The sequence below is a fragment of the Rhinichthys klamathensis genome, unplaced genomic scaffold (assembly GCF_029890125.1).
Source record: "Rhinichthys klamathensis goyatoka isolate OS25496 unplaced genomic scaffold, OSU_Roscu_1.1 h1tg000362l_1, whole genome shotgun sequence".
Lineage (NCBI taxonomy): Eukaryota > Metazoa > Chordata > Actinopteri > Cypriniformes > Leuciscidae > Rhinichthys > Rhinichthys klamathensis.
This window is the reverse complement of record NW_026606871.1, coordinates 23,358-40,989: the sequence shown is the minus strand read 5'-3', so window position 1 is coordinate 40,989 and position 17,632 is coordinate 23,358. Positions and strand designations below refer to the sequence as shown.

Genomic DNA, 17,632 nt, shown 5'->3' with positions numbered 1-17,632 from the left:
AAAGAATTTTTTTTTTAACTCAGATCATCGTTTCTATGATCGATCGTCGCTGTCACGTTCGAGTACTCGAGTGATCGAGTACTGTGCCCATCCCTAAAAGAAATCAGGACAGAAGTGGTTGAAAGTGGTCAAAAGAGACGGATTAAAACACCAGGTGTAAACGGTAATGGGTCTCCCTCGTCTACTTGTGATCCGATCGATCAAAACGCGTCTTAATACCAGGAGTAAGAAAAAAATTCCATAGCTGCCAATCACAAATTGTCAATACATAGTAAATGCTGTTATTTTTTGTGTAAATATTGTTTAAAATGTCTCAAAGAATTATATCGGCCACCTTCTGTTTAGATATTGTATATAAAGCCTATATCGTTTTTTCACTGACTTTCTGAAACGAGCCTCAAGAAGAACGTTCAGTTCCATCGGCTTGCTTTTGTCAGTCACTCATTAATGAAATTAGGCATGGTTCCCGCCGGTGAAATAATCCACGTGTCCACATGTGTCATGAGCTGTAACAGTGGGCCTTTCACATTTAGCCAGTGCTCCCAAATCTGTTAGGTTTCACAGTCCAATCATTTCATGCAACATTTTGGCTCTTAATATTTTGAAGAACAGCAGCAATTACCCAGTCCTGCTTTATTCGTCCAATGAAGAATGTGAATCTGCTAGATCTGAGCTATCCGGCTGGGGCGAGCAGTTTAGTTTACTTTGGTTTAGTGGGAGTGTTCGAGGCAGGCGAGGGCCTGATGAGGTGAGCGGTCGTTTGCTCGGGGTCTAATTAGACCAGCGTGCCTGAACCTGACAGCAGGAATGTGATCTATGTCATGGGTGATGTCACATTACAAACTCGGCTTCTTTTTGGAGAGGGAGCTTGTGCTCTACAGTGGAAGAAGTGTAATGTTTTCAGCTCATGTTGTGCGGTGTAGTTGAATATGGATAAATATGAATTGCTATAATCAAATTAAATTGATCAAAATATATTATATACAACATGTAGCACCATTTCTAAATGTTCCCAAATATGTTAGGTTTTTCAGTGTCTAAAATAATTGTTTTATAGATCACATTTGTTGTAAACTGTTGTTCACCACCAAAAAGATTGATTTGGCCTAGTGTATTGTTGGTAAAGCAGTTATATTAATCTTTCAGTTATTTTAATTTATAGTATAAAGTGGTAAAAATTCACCACCAAAGTAGTGAGAACACTATTCTAGATGCATCTGGTTATGTGTGGGTGAATTTTTCTCTTTTTGGTAATGACGTATTTAAATAGTTCACCCAAAAATGAAAATTATCCATGATTTACTCGCCCTCAAGCCATCCTAGGTGTATATGACTTTTTAATTTCAGTCAAACACAATTGGAGTTTTACGAAGCGAAGCGTTTTTGTAAGAAAAATAATGTTTTTTTGTTTTGCTCGATCCTCTGGACTTCCGCGTTCGTCATTACGTCATGTAATGCTCTTCCACCGGAACTAGACTCACGGACGGCTGTAACTAGTGAATATAGCTCGTAAAGATATAATTATTGATATTTTTCTTACAAAAACCCATCTCTTCACTTCAGAAGGCCTTTATTAACCCCCTATGGATCACTTTTATGATGGATGGATGCGCTTTTTTGGGCTTCAAAATCTGTGGTACCATTCACTCCCATTACAAAGCTTGGAAGAGGCAGGATACTTTTAAATATAACTCAGATTGTCTTTGGCTAAAAAAAAGAAAGTCTTACACGCCTAGGATGGCTTGAGGGTGAGTAAATTATGGGATAATTTTTATTTTTAGGTGAACTAACCTTTTAAGTTGTTTATTGCAAGTGCATTACTATATATTTTTCTGAGGTAATCATGCCAGATGCTCTCCATAGAGCTTAACTCGTATTGAACCCGGGACATTCCTCACATAAGGTGTTGACTTTTTCGACTAGGTCAGGTTTGGGGCCAGTAGCACATAGCCGAGGCGTTTTCCAGCGTCCTCATGATTGCCTCTTCAGGTCTTCAATGTGTGGCATTTCACTCTTCATATCAGAATGTGCCACCTTTGAGTGCCCGGGTTTATATTAACCTTCTGCTTTCTTTACTGTCCTGTCGTCTTAAGTGGACCCGGAGACTCTTTCAGCTGCTTACATCTTCTCTGGCTTACTAAAACCTGACAAAACCCTAACATCTCCTTCCTCTCACAGGGCCACCGAAGAGGCCGTGTCCTTGGGCAAAGCAACACTAATTTATAACATTCTCCTTTGCTTTTGGTAAGTTCCTCATTTTACACTTTGCATCTATCTTGTTTTGCAAATGTTACGCTGCATTTCTTTTCTATGCCATGTGTGAATTATTGTGCATCTTTTTTAGTGGGCGTCCACAGTATGGGTTTTTCCAATAATTAATATTAATAAGACACATTTTTGACAAACTATTTTACACAAGACTTACTCAAATCTTTATATGTTGGGTAGATTTTTGAACTAGCACAATAGCAAAATCCCCCTTCATTGACCAAAGTGGGCACTAGCGTTACTGTATTATTCCAATGCGCTAATCTCAAAATGGCAAAATATTATGTGATTAATCAGCATGGCTGAAATATAGGTCAGTAATGTCTTTACAATTTGAGACCATTTGGATTGCATGTTTTCCCTAAGGGAATAAGCTGGCCTTGCTGATTTATTTTCTATCCATGTTGTTTGCAGAGGAGAAAGATCCTGTTGGAAAGAATGCCCTTGTTGGAAAGAGTTTGCATGGATTAATGGGCATTTTTGGAGTTGAAATATTGTAGACGCTCTGTTGTCTTATACATTAATCAGATTAATGACTGCGAGTTTCCAACAGGGCTTATGAGAGCTTCCACCCCTCCTTCCCATGGCCTCATTCTGCTCAGACGAAAGCCATTGTTTCGTGGGTCAGTCTGTGGTTGCAGGTTATCCAGTATTTGTCATTTATTTGCTGCCTTGTCCCACGACTCAAAGGTTTTCTTCCTGTGAGGCTGACATGCATTTATGCTGTTTGCGAAGGTGTGTGTCAGAGATCTGTTTGAGAGTCATACAAACGGTCGTATTTGTAAAGCCACATCTAACAACTAGGGTAAATGCCCTTCTAATTGATTGCAAATGTGCTGCCACCCACTCCCCTACTTTTCGAGGGCTGTTACAGAGCGAATGTATTTCCAATGCCACTGTAAAAGTGTACAGTTGACCCCATTATAAACACTTTTTGTTAAGATCTTTTTGATTTGTTTCGCTCCCCTGTTGAACATGAAAATGTTTTGTAGATGTTCATGTTGCTCTTTTCCATACAATGAAAGTGAAGGATACTGTCAAGCAAAAAAAAAAAAACCTAAAAACTAACCTTAACTTATTTTGATGAGTTAAAGCAATGTAAAAACATATGTTGTCGTAAGTTATTGATCATTTTTACAGTGCACGCGCTAGAGAGTAGAGAGTGATTGTTGATGGCTATCACACAATGGATGTGTCCTTCTGTAGTCGCATTCACAAATTCAAAGCAGCAATCAAAAACTTGTGGTGAATATAATAACCATACATGCAAAAGTTCACTTCAAGAATGACACTGCTGATGTGATCTTATAGCCCTCCTTGCACACGAGTTGTTGCAGGCGCATATCAACACGTTACCATATCGGCAAGGCATATCGTCATATTCCCCATAGTGTTTATTATGGGGTCATCTGTACACTTTTACGTGTTGTGACGATAATATCGTGCATCCCTAGACAGCAACCTAATATAACTGCTGTTGTCTGTTTTTTATTATTTTTTAAAGCTGCAGTCCGTAGCTTTTTTAAGTTAAAAATAATCCAAAATAATTATATTAAACAAAACTTATTCTGCCAGTGGTCAAAACTATCTGCTTGCCATAGCTAGATTCAAAACGGTTAGCTTGTAATAATGATTTTAATTCCAGTGGTACTGGTGGGTTTCCGCGGGAAATTCGAGCATGTCTTTGCGTCATTACGTCACACCCGTACACATAAAGAAGGAGTTTCGGCTAGCCGGCTATACTGCGCGTGACGAGATGTTTAGATGTATAGGCTTTTCTCGCAGCACTTTACATAATTAAACTTATGGCATCCAGAAAGATCCAAACAACAATCATCAGTGTCAACTGGATATTCAGCAGTTATAAAACCCAAAAGACTTCGTACTTCGGATTTAAGGTGGCTAGAGAAAGAGAAAGAAACCGTCTCATGCGAACACAAGGATTAAACATCGGCGGGGCTTTTGAAAAGTGCGTGAACTCCGTGTTTTGAAGGGGTTCGAAACGGAAGAAGAGACGGCTTTTTTCTGCTGAACAAGTAAGACATTTCAATAGTTCAATCGTGTAACAGTACGTTTTCTTAATTCACACAGTTATGGAGTTTCCTTTGTTGTGCCTTTCTCGTTTTGCTATTATGGAGAATATGAATTCTGAACTACACAGGTAACCATAAAACACATTAAATTTAACATTAGTCACGCAATGCTGATGTTGTTAACATGAACAATTTGAGAACAGTAGGCTATAATTTGCACGGTTGCTGTAAATCGCGTTGATTAAATCTAACGAAGCTTATCATGTCGAATGCTTTTTCCTCCTTAGTTGGTCAGAACAAAAATGGATGTTACTTGTTCAGAAGACATTTTCTTATGAAAATTCTTATGTTGGTCAAACTTTCAAAAAGTGAATCTGTGATTCTGTATGACAGTATCCACACAGCGCGGTGACTGACAGCAGCACTCGCCTCAAAGCACTGTGTTCATCCGCGCTGTTTCATGCCGATTTACAACCCATGTAAAGATGATAATTCCGCGAATCACTGCAGTTACAGATTTCGAACAGAGAGATGGCGACAAAGAGGAAAAGTTACGGACTGCAGCTTTAAAAAGAAGAGAAAATCACTCACTGCTCTAAGAATCATTTATAAATTTAATTCATACGGTGAATACAGACGCAGGGTTTTAATTGACAGAAAACAGTACTATAAAGTAAAACTTTAGCTGTCGCAGTAGCTCTTAGTTCTCTTGTGCTTTTACGTATAGCCTATTTAAACTCAGTGTGTTATGAGACACCCAGGAACAAATGGAATTTGGCATCATGGTATTTGGTATACATGCATTTACATGCCATGTAGAGGGAAAGATTTTAAGTAAATAACTTTTTAGCATTTCATTCTCTTCTGCATACAAAGCTATCGTAAGACATGATAATGCATCTGCGATTCTGCTTCATATGGATGGACTACTTCTATGTTACTTGCTTTATTGTGGTTTTTCAAATATCGCAACAGCCCTTGGGTTGCGATTGTGTTGAATGGAAAAGAGCAGCACAAACATTCTTCAGAATATCTTCTGATTTGTTTGATGAAAGTAAACACATACAGGTCTGACATGAAGATGCTTATTATTCGTTTACTCCACCCAAAAATGAAAATTCAGTCATCATTTACTCACTCACCCTCAAGTTGTTTCAAACCTGCATGGTTTTTTTACTCTGCAAAAGTGGGAGCCATTTTGGAGCCCATTGACCTCCATTGTTTGGACAAAAAAAAACACTTGTCATTCCTCAAATTATGTTAAATTAAGTTTCGAATTTTCATATTTGAGTATCCGTTTAATTTGTAAAAAAAAAAAAAAAAAATTAGTTACAGAGCTATTTCTTTAAAACCTAAAGCATTATTTCTCCTGATCATCTTGAATATGGATGGGTTTAGTCACTAAATTTTTGTTCTTGTCGGCCAGTTGTGTGTGACTAAAGAAATGCTCTGTTTTGTAGTAATCGAGCTTGACAGACTTCAGCACTGATCTGGCAAAAACATCTAAACCGAGTCAACGACCTATGAAAAGTAAACTTCCCCAAAAGCAGGGCCCCTGACACTCTCAGCAACTTGTGCAACAAATTGTTAGAGGCATTTATACAAATGGGAGTTCGGCACATCTGTCTCCTCTTGGGGAAGGGGGTTGCCCAGTTAAAGCTGTTGCACTAGATTACAAATAACATGCATGATCAGCCATCTGCTGCTGTCTATTTTTTGTCTGGGATGATCAGTACAAGAAATCTTCTATACCATAAAGCATTTAAATCATTGCCGAATGCCGACATGCAATGAATTGTACATTTTAGACCAAAGCCTTTTCATCCCAATAATCCTGAGGATTTGGACGTGTTCTCGCACAAGGAAATGAAGTGAGTTCCAACAACTTAACAAAGCTGGGTAGTTTTTTTGTCTTTGTTGTTAGTCATGGTCAATGTTAAAGTAATCAGGTTTCGAATATCACAAAGCTTTTGTCTTTTTATGCTCTGAAAGCAGATTTGGTATCCTAGTTTTCTAGGTATTTTGTCAGCAGTGGGAATCTGTAAAAACATTCGTGCCACGTTGCTCTGTACAGTGTTTCAAAGGTCATCAGACAAACTGTTACTTTAGCTCATACGTGAGTATAAGGGAATGTTTACATCCTTTACTCTAAACATTAAACTCTACATAACTCATTCTGCACGTTTTATGCTCGTTTAACTTGAAAGACGCCTTCGATCTTATGGTTTATTTAAACCGCATGCTAAGAAGCACTGAGAACACCTTATCAACTACCCACAACACCCTAGCAGTGCCGATCAACCATGCACAACACCCTAGCAACCACCCACAACACCCTAGCAATGCCGATCAACCATGCACAACATCCTAGCAACCACCCACAACACCCTAGCACTGCCGATCAACCATGCACAACACCCTAGCACTGCCGATCAACCATGCACAACACCCTAGCAACCACCCACAACACCCTAGCAGTGCCGATCAACCATGCACAACACCCTAGCAACCACCCACAACACCCTAGCACTGCCGATCAACCATGCACAACACCCTAGCAACCACCCACAACACCCTAGCAGTGCCGATCAACCACCCACAACACCCTAGCACTGCCGATCAACCATGCACAACACCCTAGCAACCACCCACAACACCCTAGCAGTGCCGATCAACCACCCACAACACCCTAGCAGTGCCGATCAACCATGCACAACACCCTAGCAACCACCCACACCACCCTAGCAGTGCCAATCAACCATGCACAACACCCTAGTAGTGCCGATCAACCATGCACAACACCCTAGCAACCACCCACAACACCCTAGCAATGCCGATCAACCATGCACAACATCCTAGCAACCACCCACAACACCCTAGCACTGCCGATCAACCATGCACAACACCCTAGCACTGCCGATCAACCATGCACAACACCCTAGCAACCACCCACAACACCCTAGCAGTGCCGATCAACCATGCACAACACCCTAGCAACCACCCACAACACCCTAGCACTGCCGATCAACCATGCACAACACCCTAGCAACCACCCACAACACCCTAGCAGTGCCGATCAACCACCCACAACACCCTAGCACTGCCGATCAACCATGCACAACACCCTAGCAACCACCCACAACACCCTAGCAGTGCCGATCAACCACCCACAACACCCTAGCAGTGCCGATCAACCATGCACAACACCCTAGCAACCACCCACACCACCCTAGCAGTGCCAATCAACCATGCACAACACCCTAGTAGTGCCGATCAACCATGCACAACACCCTAGCAACCACCCACAACACCCTAGCAGTGCCGATCAACCATGCACAACACCCTAGCAACCACCCACACCACCCTAGCAGTGCCGATCAACCATGCACAACACCCTAGCAACCACCCACACCACCCTAGCAGTGCCGATCAACCATGCACAACACCCTAGCAACCACCCACAACACCCTAGCAGTGCCGATCAACCATGCACAACACCCTAGCAACCACCCACAACACCCTAGCAGTGCCAATCAACCATGCACAACACCCTAGTAGTGCCGATCAACCATGCACAACACCCTAGCAACCACCCACAACACCCTAGCAGTGCCAATCAACCATACACAACACCCTAGCAACCACCCACAACACCCTAGCAGTGCCAATCAACCATACACAACACCCTAGCAACCACCCACAACACCCTAGCAGTGCCGATCAACCACCCACAACACCCTAGCAGTGCCGATCAACCATGCACAACACCCTAGCAACCACCCACAACACCCTAGCAGTGCCGATCAACCACCCACAACACCCTAGCAACCACCCACAACACCCTAGCAGTGCCGATCAACCACCCACAACACCCTAGTAGTGCCGATCAACCATGCACAACACCCTAGCAACCACCCACAACACCCTAGCAGTGCCAATCAACCATACACAACACCCTAGCAACCACCCACAACACCCTAGCAGTGCCAATCAACCATACACAACACCCTAGCAACCACCCACAACACCCTAGCAGTGCCGATCAACCACCCACAACACCCTAGCAGTGCCGATCAACCATGCACAACACCCTAGCAACCACCCACACCACCCTAGCAGTGCCGATCAACCATGCACAACACCCTAGCAACCACCCACAACACCCTAGCAGTGCCGATCAACCATGCACAACACCCTAGCAACCACCCACAACACCCTAGCAGTGCCAATCAACCATGCACAACACCCTAGTAGTGCCGATCAACCATGCACAACACCCTAGCAACCACCCACAACACCCTAGCAGTGCCAATCAACCATGCACAACACCCTAGTAGTGCCGATCAACCATGCACAACACCCTAGCAACCACCCACAACACCCTAGCAGTGCCGATCAACCATACACAACACCCTAGCAACCACCCACAACACCCTAGCAGCGGCAATCAACCTTACACAACACCCTAGCAACGTACTAACAACCACTCGGCCTTAGCAAAACATCGTAACAACCTAGCATTGTGGTGGTCAGAACAACTAAAAAAATCAAAGCAACCCACCTACATCCTAACATCCACTTACAACATCCTAGCAACTGCCTGAAAACTATCAATCTTCCACAGCATGTTACATGTCCTAAAAGCATTCTGAGCACCTTAGCAACTGAATAGCAACACCCTAGATCATGGAGAGTTTGCATGGAGAAGCACCACTCATATTTTCTTTTGGCTCTATAGATTTTTTGCTCTGGACAGGCACTATAGTTTGCTGTTTGCTGTCCAACTTTGCGCAGTAGATCTAAGAGCTGCCTGCTCTTCCCTCAGTGATTTGCTGACACAGCCGTGTAATTACAGCCGTTGCGGTCACTCCTCTCACCAGACGGGCCCGTTTTTAGCTCGGATCTCCATGGGAGTGCTGAGCTCTTTTACATCGATGTGATGGACCAAACCAGAAGCACTGCTGTACTGAACAATAGAGAGCGGCGCAATGAGAACGGGGCCGCACTCCTCCCTGCTAGTATTTCAGTTTTACAGCTCCAGGATCTCCGTGAACATGTCCATTGTGTTGATTTACCTGTTGCTAGGTTCTTTTAGGCCATGGCCCTGACAGTGGGTATTTGACATGTCCAGTCAGGACCCAATCTACTTCCATCTACTCTCAGCTGTTGGAGATTGTTGGCTGCTAATGGAAGAGTGTTATTGGGATCTGCTGTGTTCTCGCTCCAGCTCGACGGGATCTCTGGGGCTTTTGATTATTTCTGGAGTTCAGCATGACACAGCTGTTCGCTGCTGTACTTATACAGTGTGACCGGCTCCATGGGAATGGGTGTGTCTGGCTTCTTCAAATGTCTTGTGCACATATTGTTGTGAATGCTTTGTGCTTTTTTACTTTATTCCACTTCCTTGTCGTTTTCACATAGTTCCTTGTAAATTTGTTGCAATACGGGTTACAGAGGTGCTGTTTACACCTGGTATTAAGATGCGTTTTGGTCGATCGGATCACAAGTAGACGACGGAGACCCATTCCTGTTTGGTGCTCTAATCCGTCTCTTTTTTTTCCACTTTCAACCACTTCTGTCCTGATTTCTTCCAGGGGAGGGTCTATGTGCGGGTAAATGTATGGGCTTTATCAGATCTTTCGATCTAAAGGATGAAATAAGCTCAAGCAATTTGGGTATAAACGTGAAAGGAGATGGAAAAACATACGGAGTGCAGCAGCTTTCATTTCTGCTTGGTACATTTTTCATCTTCAAAGTTCAAACCAAATTTGTGTCTCCAGCCGACAGTTTAAACCCCGTCTGGCTCGAGCGCTTCCCATAATGTTCACGCATTTGATCAGTAGACGGAGAGAAGACGGTCTTTTGTGGCTGTTTGAACACATTCGATCACATGAGCGTTTACACTATGAAAGCAATCCGGTCAAATGTGTTTCCCGCTACCTCTGGAAGTGGTTGAAAGTGGACAAACTCAAAACGCTTTAGACCCCGTTTACACCTGTGTTTAGCGTCGTCCACTTGTGATCCGATCGACCAAGACACATCTTAACACCAGGTGTAAACAGGGCCATAGTGATATGTGCTGAATACTGCTGCTATAAAAAAAATATATAGTGTAATATACAACAATATGCAATTCAAACACGGTCACAATTTAATTTGGGTATATTCATGAGGACTAGTTAACCCTGGGTCATTCTAAACCCTGGGTAAACAGAATCCTGGGTTATCTTCACGTTGCTTATAATTTACCCGGGGCTAACAATTAATCATTGGTATTCATACTTTGCCGTTTCACACTGCACATTCCTAAACCCCGGCTTAACATCATTATTTGCATATTTACGGTGTCAGTGCGGTGTCGCTGACTCACTATAGGCAAACCCATTTTGCTTCCATTATATGTCTTCTTCCAGACTAGTGAAAAGAAAACCTCCAAAATGCACATTTAAAAGTTTGTATTTTTTATTCTAATACACTGAGCTTAAATCTACACTTCAGGATCATATCCAGTTGCACATACATCATTTATTTTTTCTGAATATATTTTTATTCTATAATGTATTTTCTGAATTTTTTTAATAGAGGGATTTGTTCATATCATTCACCTGTTTTATTTGAACATTTTATTCCTATGAAGATATTTAAAATATATTAATTTTTTTCAAACAATGGTCAGTGGTTTCCCGTGACGTTTTATTCCTAAAAACCTACGTGTTTTTTTTCTTCTTTTTTTTCTGGCTGACAGTATTCAATGATTTATGGAGTAATAAAAAGCGATATCCAAAATCCCCTCTGTAAAAACCTTTAACTCTAGTGTCATTTCAAAATGAAACATGAATATTGAACCTGGTTTTATCCGATGTTCAGATTCCTATTCTAAATGTATGCCATTTAAGTGTAAATTTAATTAGATTATGAATCCCTCTGCTTATTAAACAGAAACCTTGTAATCCAAAACAATTGTCTTAATTTGCTGTGATTAGTCAACTCTGGCCATAGTAAATACGCCTGTCACGATTATTGAATAATTGTATGATCGTGCTTATTATGTCTAATTGCAATTATTTGAGATAACCGCAATTATTATGCAGTTTAAATTTGTTAAATTTTGCCATCAAAATTAGGGAAATTAAAGCGAGAAGCAAAGAAATCATAATTAATTATGTCAGAGAGTAAAGAATAAATAAACACATCAGAAGTACACAAAGATAGTCAAAGGTGTTCCTTCATACACAAAATCAAGGCTTGTGTGTCAATAAGAATGCATTCTGTAATATATTATATTAATTATACTAAGTAATAACTATACAAATATTATTCATTTTTACTGCATTAAAGTAAATCATATGTGCTTAAATTAATATAATAATAATAAAAAGTATAATATTATAAGGTAAAAGAAAAAGTAGCATATTAGGCCTACTCTGTAACTGTGCGTTCACACCGGACGCGAATAGCGCGTCAAATTCGCGTCTACCGCGTCTAGTTTGACGCTTGACCACTTTGTGTTAATCCGTGCGTCAAGAGTGAAACTGACGCGCATAAAAACAAAAGTTTGAAGCGAAATTTACGCGCGTCAGAAGCGAAATCCGGAGGCGGCCATCTTTTTTAGATGTTTATCGAGCATTAGCATTAATCGAGAGAGTCACCGCTCGTATTTGCTCTGGAGAGCAGAAACGGCTGCGTAGGGTACATCTTCGCTGTACTCGGATCCACCAGACCCTCCGGAGGGTTTCAGGAGTTTCACCATTTGTTCCAGGAGCTAGGTTTGGTGGACCTAACGGTGAGGACGCTGACGAGGATACCGTAGGCCGTGTAAAGCCTCGGCCTCGAGTGGTCGCTGCCTGACGAGCCCGCGCTCTACAGCCCGGCGCGAGGTTCACCCTCGCCCGCACATTTATTTGATAATAAATGGAGCCAGCCTCCAAAAGTGAAACCTGTCCTGTGATATTTTATTTATTTATTATACACTAAGTGTTTGTTGTTTTTACATTAAAATAATAATGTTTCATATAATCTAAAATAGATATGGAATAAATAGCATTCAATACAAAATGAGTACTATCTCTCATATATTAAAATCGAGTTTTTATGTGAAAGATTTGCTTTGTTGTGCATTAGAACCACACCAGACATTTTAGTAATATTACAAAATAATTTATTAAAATAACATAAACTTTCACTTCACCACGTGACAGCAGCAAGCAGGCTCCTGATTGGTTAACGCGGCGCGAATTGACGCAGAAGTTCAGATTTTTCAACTCGGCGGCAGACGCGAATTCGCGTCAAACGCGTGAATGCACAAATAGCACTAACTAAATCATTCGCGCGTAACGAGATTCCGCGCCAGACGCTTCAATTCGCGCCATTCGTGCGAACTTGACGCGCGAATGAGGCGTATTCGCGTCTACCGCGCCGCGCTCTATGCCTCATTCGCGCCGCAGGAATTTTTTACGCGCGTAACGCGTCTTTGCATTGACTTAACATTGAAATCACTCGCGCCTGACATTCACGGATGTTACTCTGTTAGACAACAACGTTTTCTTGCCGCTACAAACAAATATTTTGGAAGGAAAAGTCTAAATATAAATGGAATCAGTACATAAAATGCACAATAATAAAGATGAACGAGAAACAGTGAGTGCTCTTTGCCATCGTGGCTATTTAACTGCAGAAAACGGGCAAATACCGGTCTATCTGGGTTACCGAAACCATTCATTCACGAAGTCAGTACGGTGAATACCACTGTATGTACACGGAGATATATCATAAATAATAGGACAGTTTCTGACTGCTAAAATGACCTTCTCGTTCAACTTGCCTCGGTCAGACTCCGCACTGAAGAGTGACGCGCTCCACTGACTTCACTCCTATTGGTTGTCGCTCCCGAAAGTCGCTCTGCATTTGCATAAAGTTAAACAGATCTCAACTTTGTCGCGTCGCCAGACACGCCCCATCCAGCCGCCAACGGTTGCGACCGCGCGTGTCGCCGAAAGTCGCCCGCTCACCATTGAAAATGAATGGTATCATGTCGCTTGGTCGCGTGTAGTGTGAACGCAGCTTTAATCGCAATTCTTTTTATGACAATTGTCAGCACAAAATTCATGGTGGAATCTTTTTACCCTGTTCACATGTGGTGTCTTGGCTTAATAAATACGACAAAATCATGCGTCAAAGTTGAAATGTGTATTGTTGCATAACGTGTACTGTCACACACTACGCCATTAGTAATATGCTAATATTCTACAGCAATACCAGTACTCCAAACAATATTTACTGATTTTAAATAGGTTCAAGTGAAGCTCTCATATCAGTGCTCCTCCTGGCATGTTTGTGGGAAATACCATCATCGGGAGCTGACTTTCCACTCCCAGCCCTCTCTTCACCTCACAGGGAGGAAGTTCAAGGGAAGTAATCCAAGCTCTTTATTTAATGGAAAAAAACTAAATGTGCATCCCAATTCGCCTGCTATTGTATTATTCAAAGACTCTTTGTAGTATAAATATTGCGAGTTCATTGAAAAGTCCAAAAAGAAAAAGTGCACTTTCAATACTCAGATGATGCACTTAATTAACCGGAAAAACATAGTGTGTGATGTTGGACACTTCATTCGCTCGACTGTCGCAGCTTTAATTACGCAACAGAGGGGGAGGGGCATCAGACTCTGATGTTAAATGACAAAATAACCTTATAAAACTCTTGCACTGACTATAGTAGTGCATAAGTACACACTACACAGTGTATAAGTGCATAGGAAGTTGCATCCAAAATAATGCACTAGGCTATACACTGTTTACCCAAATGATCTTCAAGGATGTGAAGTCAGATGTAGAGACGATTTGTGTTGAACTGCAACAAATAGCAGTGCTAAAAGGATCTGCTTGAAATTAGGGATGTGCCATAACACGCAGGCGCCTAAAAATGTGTTTCAGCTTCTTTTAGTTTTTTGCTTAAACGGTTGCTAAATGTAGAAAAACAACTTGTGCTATGCTAACAATAAAGTAACTGTGTTTCTACAATTCTTAAAAAATAGTATGCTAATGGTGCTGGTGAAAAATCATATCTCAAATTTTTTTTTGGCTGAATGGCAGTGAACTATATATATATATATATATATATATATATATATATATATATATATATATATATATATATATATATATATATATATATATATATATATATATATATATATATATATATATATCATTATTTTCTACAAAGTGGCAATGTAGCCTAAGGCTTATGCAAAATAAAGGGCCGGGCCTGGTTGAGTTAGTTAGAAGTGTGTTGAAACTGGCGGTTAGTTTTCCCAAACACGCTCAAAGCAGTTGACCAATCACAGCACACTGGTCCAGCTGACCAATCAGAGCACAGTGTGCTTTTCAGAAGGAGGGGCTTCATAGAGACAGAAACTAAACAGAGCTTTACTGACAGACTGGAAAGAGAGGAGCTGAAACAATGTAAAATATGGGAAAAATAAGTAAAAAAAAAAGCCCAAAAACAAAATAAAGTTTCACATTTTTGAAAATATATTGATATGCCCTACAAAATTGATTATACTGCCCAACCCTACCTTTGTGTCATGTTTGAAAATCTATCGCAAACCAGAAATTGCTCAACAAATCATTAAATACATTGTCAGAACTATGCATCCACAGCAAATGCTCTTCACTATGTTGGTTCCCAAGTCCCTCTTGAGGATGCTAATTTTCCATTAGCATAGCCAGTTTGGCCTGAATTGGAAGCAGATGCTCCTGCGAGACCGATCCCACTGCTTCCTCCCTTTTGTTGTGTCTGTTTGAGGAAACCATACGACCTTGGCTCAAACAATATGACGAGAAACCAAGGCCAGAAGTGGTGCTAAATGTATACAAGCACGGGAAGAGCGTGTACAAAGTTTATTATATGTACGCCTACTTGTTCTGTTTGGACTAAATGTAGTTTATGCAGTAGCCGAAGCACTTTGTGCATTAATAAACCGGTTATTTTAGGGCGATGAATAAGTGTTGGAGAGGCGTAGTGTCTCCCATGCCCCTATGAGCAATGGACACTTGCATATCAGCAGACATATATTTATCAACATGCCTTTCCACACTCTTAAAAATAAAGTTTTTTTGCAGCAATCCCCAAATAACTTTTTATAAACAGTTCTTAAAGAACCTTTTTTTTTCCTTATAACCTTTTATCCAATGGAAAGGTTCCAGGAAACCCTTTCCAGGTGGTACCTTTTATTTCTTGAATTCACCATTCTGACAAACCGAAAGTAGCTTAGAGTTATGTGTGAGCTGTGCTTTATACACCGCCCAGCCAAAAAACTAAAACAAAAGTCGCTGTTTGGATTTAAACAGGCTAATGCTTAAGAGTCTATGATTGGATCATTATTGCAGTGATTATTATGTTTCTAGCATGTTATATGTTTGGCAACAGTTCTTCTAACACTAATTGGTGGAGTGTGTTGCTTTTCATTTCTTAAACAACCATGTAGGAAGGAAGTAGTGTTGTCAAAATTCCTGACTTCTGTACCGACTCGTTACAGAAATAAAAAAAATGTGGTGATACCATAATTTCCCTGTAGCATTTTGAGCGCTGTTGAACGGATTCTTAAACACCTCTGATTGGCCATGGTGTTCAAGCACTCAACATATGTCTGTGATTGGCTACAATGATCAACGCTTCAATTGTTTCATGTTTTATTTACCGAGAACTTACACAGATACAGGGGCGTAGGAGCCATTATACGTGGGGGCCCCCCCACCCCCCCCCCCCCCACATTTCAAAATCTAAGTTTTGTCCCCCCCACTATTTCCCAATGTAAGAATTTTTTTTTTTGCATTGCCTGCCTATCTCTGCCAATTTCAGAGTCTCCAAATGAATCAATTCGGCAACTTTTAAAGCTGCAGTCCGTATCTTTTCCTCTTTGTCGCCATCTCTCTGTTCGAAATCTGTAACTGCAGTGATTCGCGGAATTATCATCTTTACGTGGGTTGTAAATCGGCATGAAGCAGCGCCGATGAACACAGTGCTTTGAGGCGAGTGCTGCTGTCAGTCACCGCGCTGTGTGGATACTGGCATACAGAATCACAGATTCACTTTTTGAAAGTTTGACCAACATAAGAATTTTCATCAGAAAATGTCTTCTGAACAAGTAAGTAAAATCCATTTTTGTTCTGACCAACTAAGGGGGAAAAAGCATTCGACATGATAAGCTTCGTTAGATTTAATCAACGCGATTTACAGCAACCGTGCAAATTATAGCCTACTTTGTTCTCAAATTGTTCATGTTAACAACATCAGCATTGCGTGACTAATGTTAAATTTAATGTGTTTTATGGTTACCTGTGTAGTTCAGAATTCATATTCTCCATAATAGCAAAACGAGAAAGGCACAACAAAGGAAACTCCATAACTGTGTGAATTAAGAAAACGTACTGTTACACGATTGAACTATTGAAATGTCTTACTTGTTCAGCAGAAAAAAGCCGTCTCTTCTTCCGTTTCGAACCCCTTCAAAACACGGAGTTCACGCACTCTTCAAAAGCCCCGCCGATGTTTAAATCCTTGTGTTCGCATGAGACGGTTTCTTTCTCTTTCTCTAGCCACCTTAAATCCGAAGTACGAAGTCTTTTGGGTTTTATAACTGCTGAATCTCCAGTTGACACTGATGATTGTTGTTTGGATCTTTCTGGATGCCATAAGTTTAATTATGTAAAGTGCTGCGAGAAAAGCCTATACATCTAAACATCTCGTCACGCGCAGTATAGCCGGCTAGCCGAAACTCCTTCTTTATGTGTACGGGTGTGACGTCATGACGCAAAGACATGCTCGAATTTCCCGCGGAAACCCACCAGTACCACTGGAATTAAAATCATTATTACAAGCTAACCGTTTTGAATCTAGCTACGGCAAGCAGATAGTTTTGACCACTGGCAGAATAAGTTTTTTTTAATATAATTATTTTGGATTTTTTTTAACTTAAAGGTACGGACTGGAGCTTTAAATACATAATTCAATTTTAAAAAACGGCCGTATATTCTTCAGCTGCTAATCTCGTTGTCAGTCGACCATGATCGCGCATGCGCATCTAGGTGACACAGATAAATGTACGCAGCGATATATAATGAGTGTTCCTGGGAGATCCTAGTTGCGCGGGATGTGGAAGCGTGCAAAAGTTCCAGAAATGTACATAAAGTGCCCTGGCCTTGAATGACAAGGTAAGGAAAATAAGACTAAATCTAAATTAAATAACCAAGACTAGGTTGGCCATGTGATTTTTCTCAGGAGATGTTTTGAGCATTTTACTTCAGACACTGGATTATCAGCAAACTGCC

At 41.0% G+C, this 17,632-nt stretch overlaps 1 protein-coding gene across 1 annotated transcript in view; it reads left to right on the top strand.

Moving 5' to 3' along the window:
• pacsin3 (protein kinase C and casein kinase substrate in neurons 3) overlaps positions 1–17,632 on the top strand; it is a 49,199-nt gene that overhangs the window by 9,068 nt on the left and 22,499 nt on the right. Inside the window, 1 exon segment of the mRNA XM_056233198.1 lies at positions 2,179–2,244. The gene's annotated coding sequence lies outside the window, so the exon portion shown is untranslated.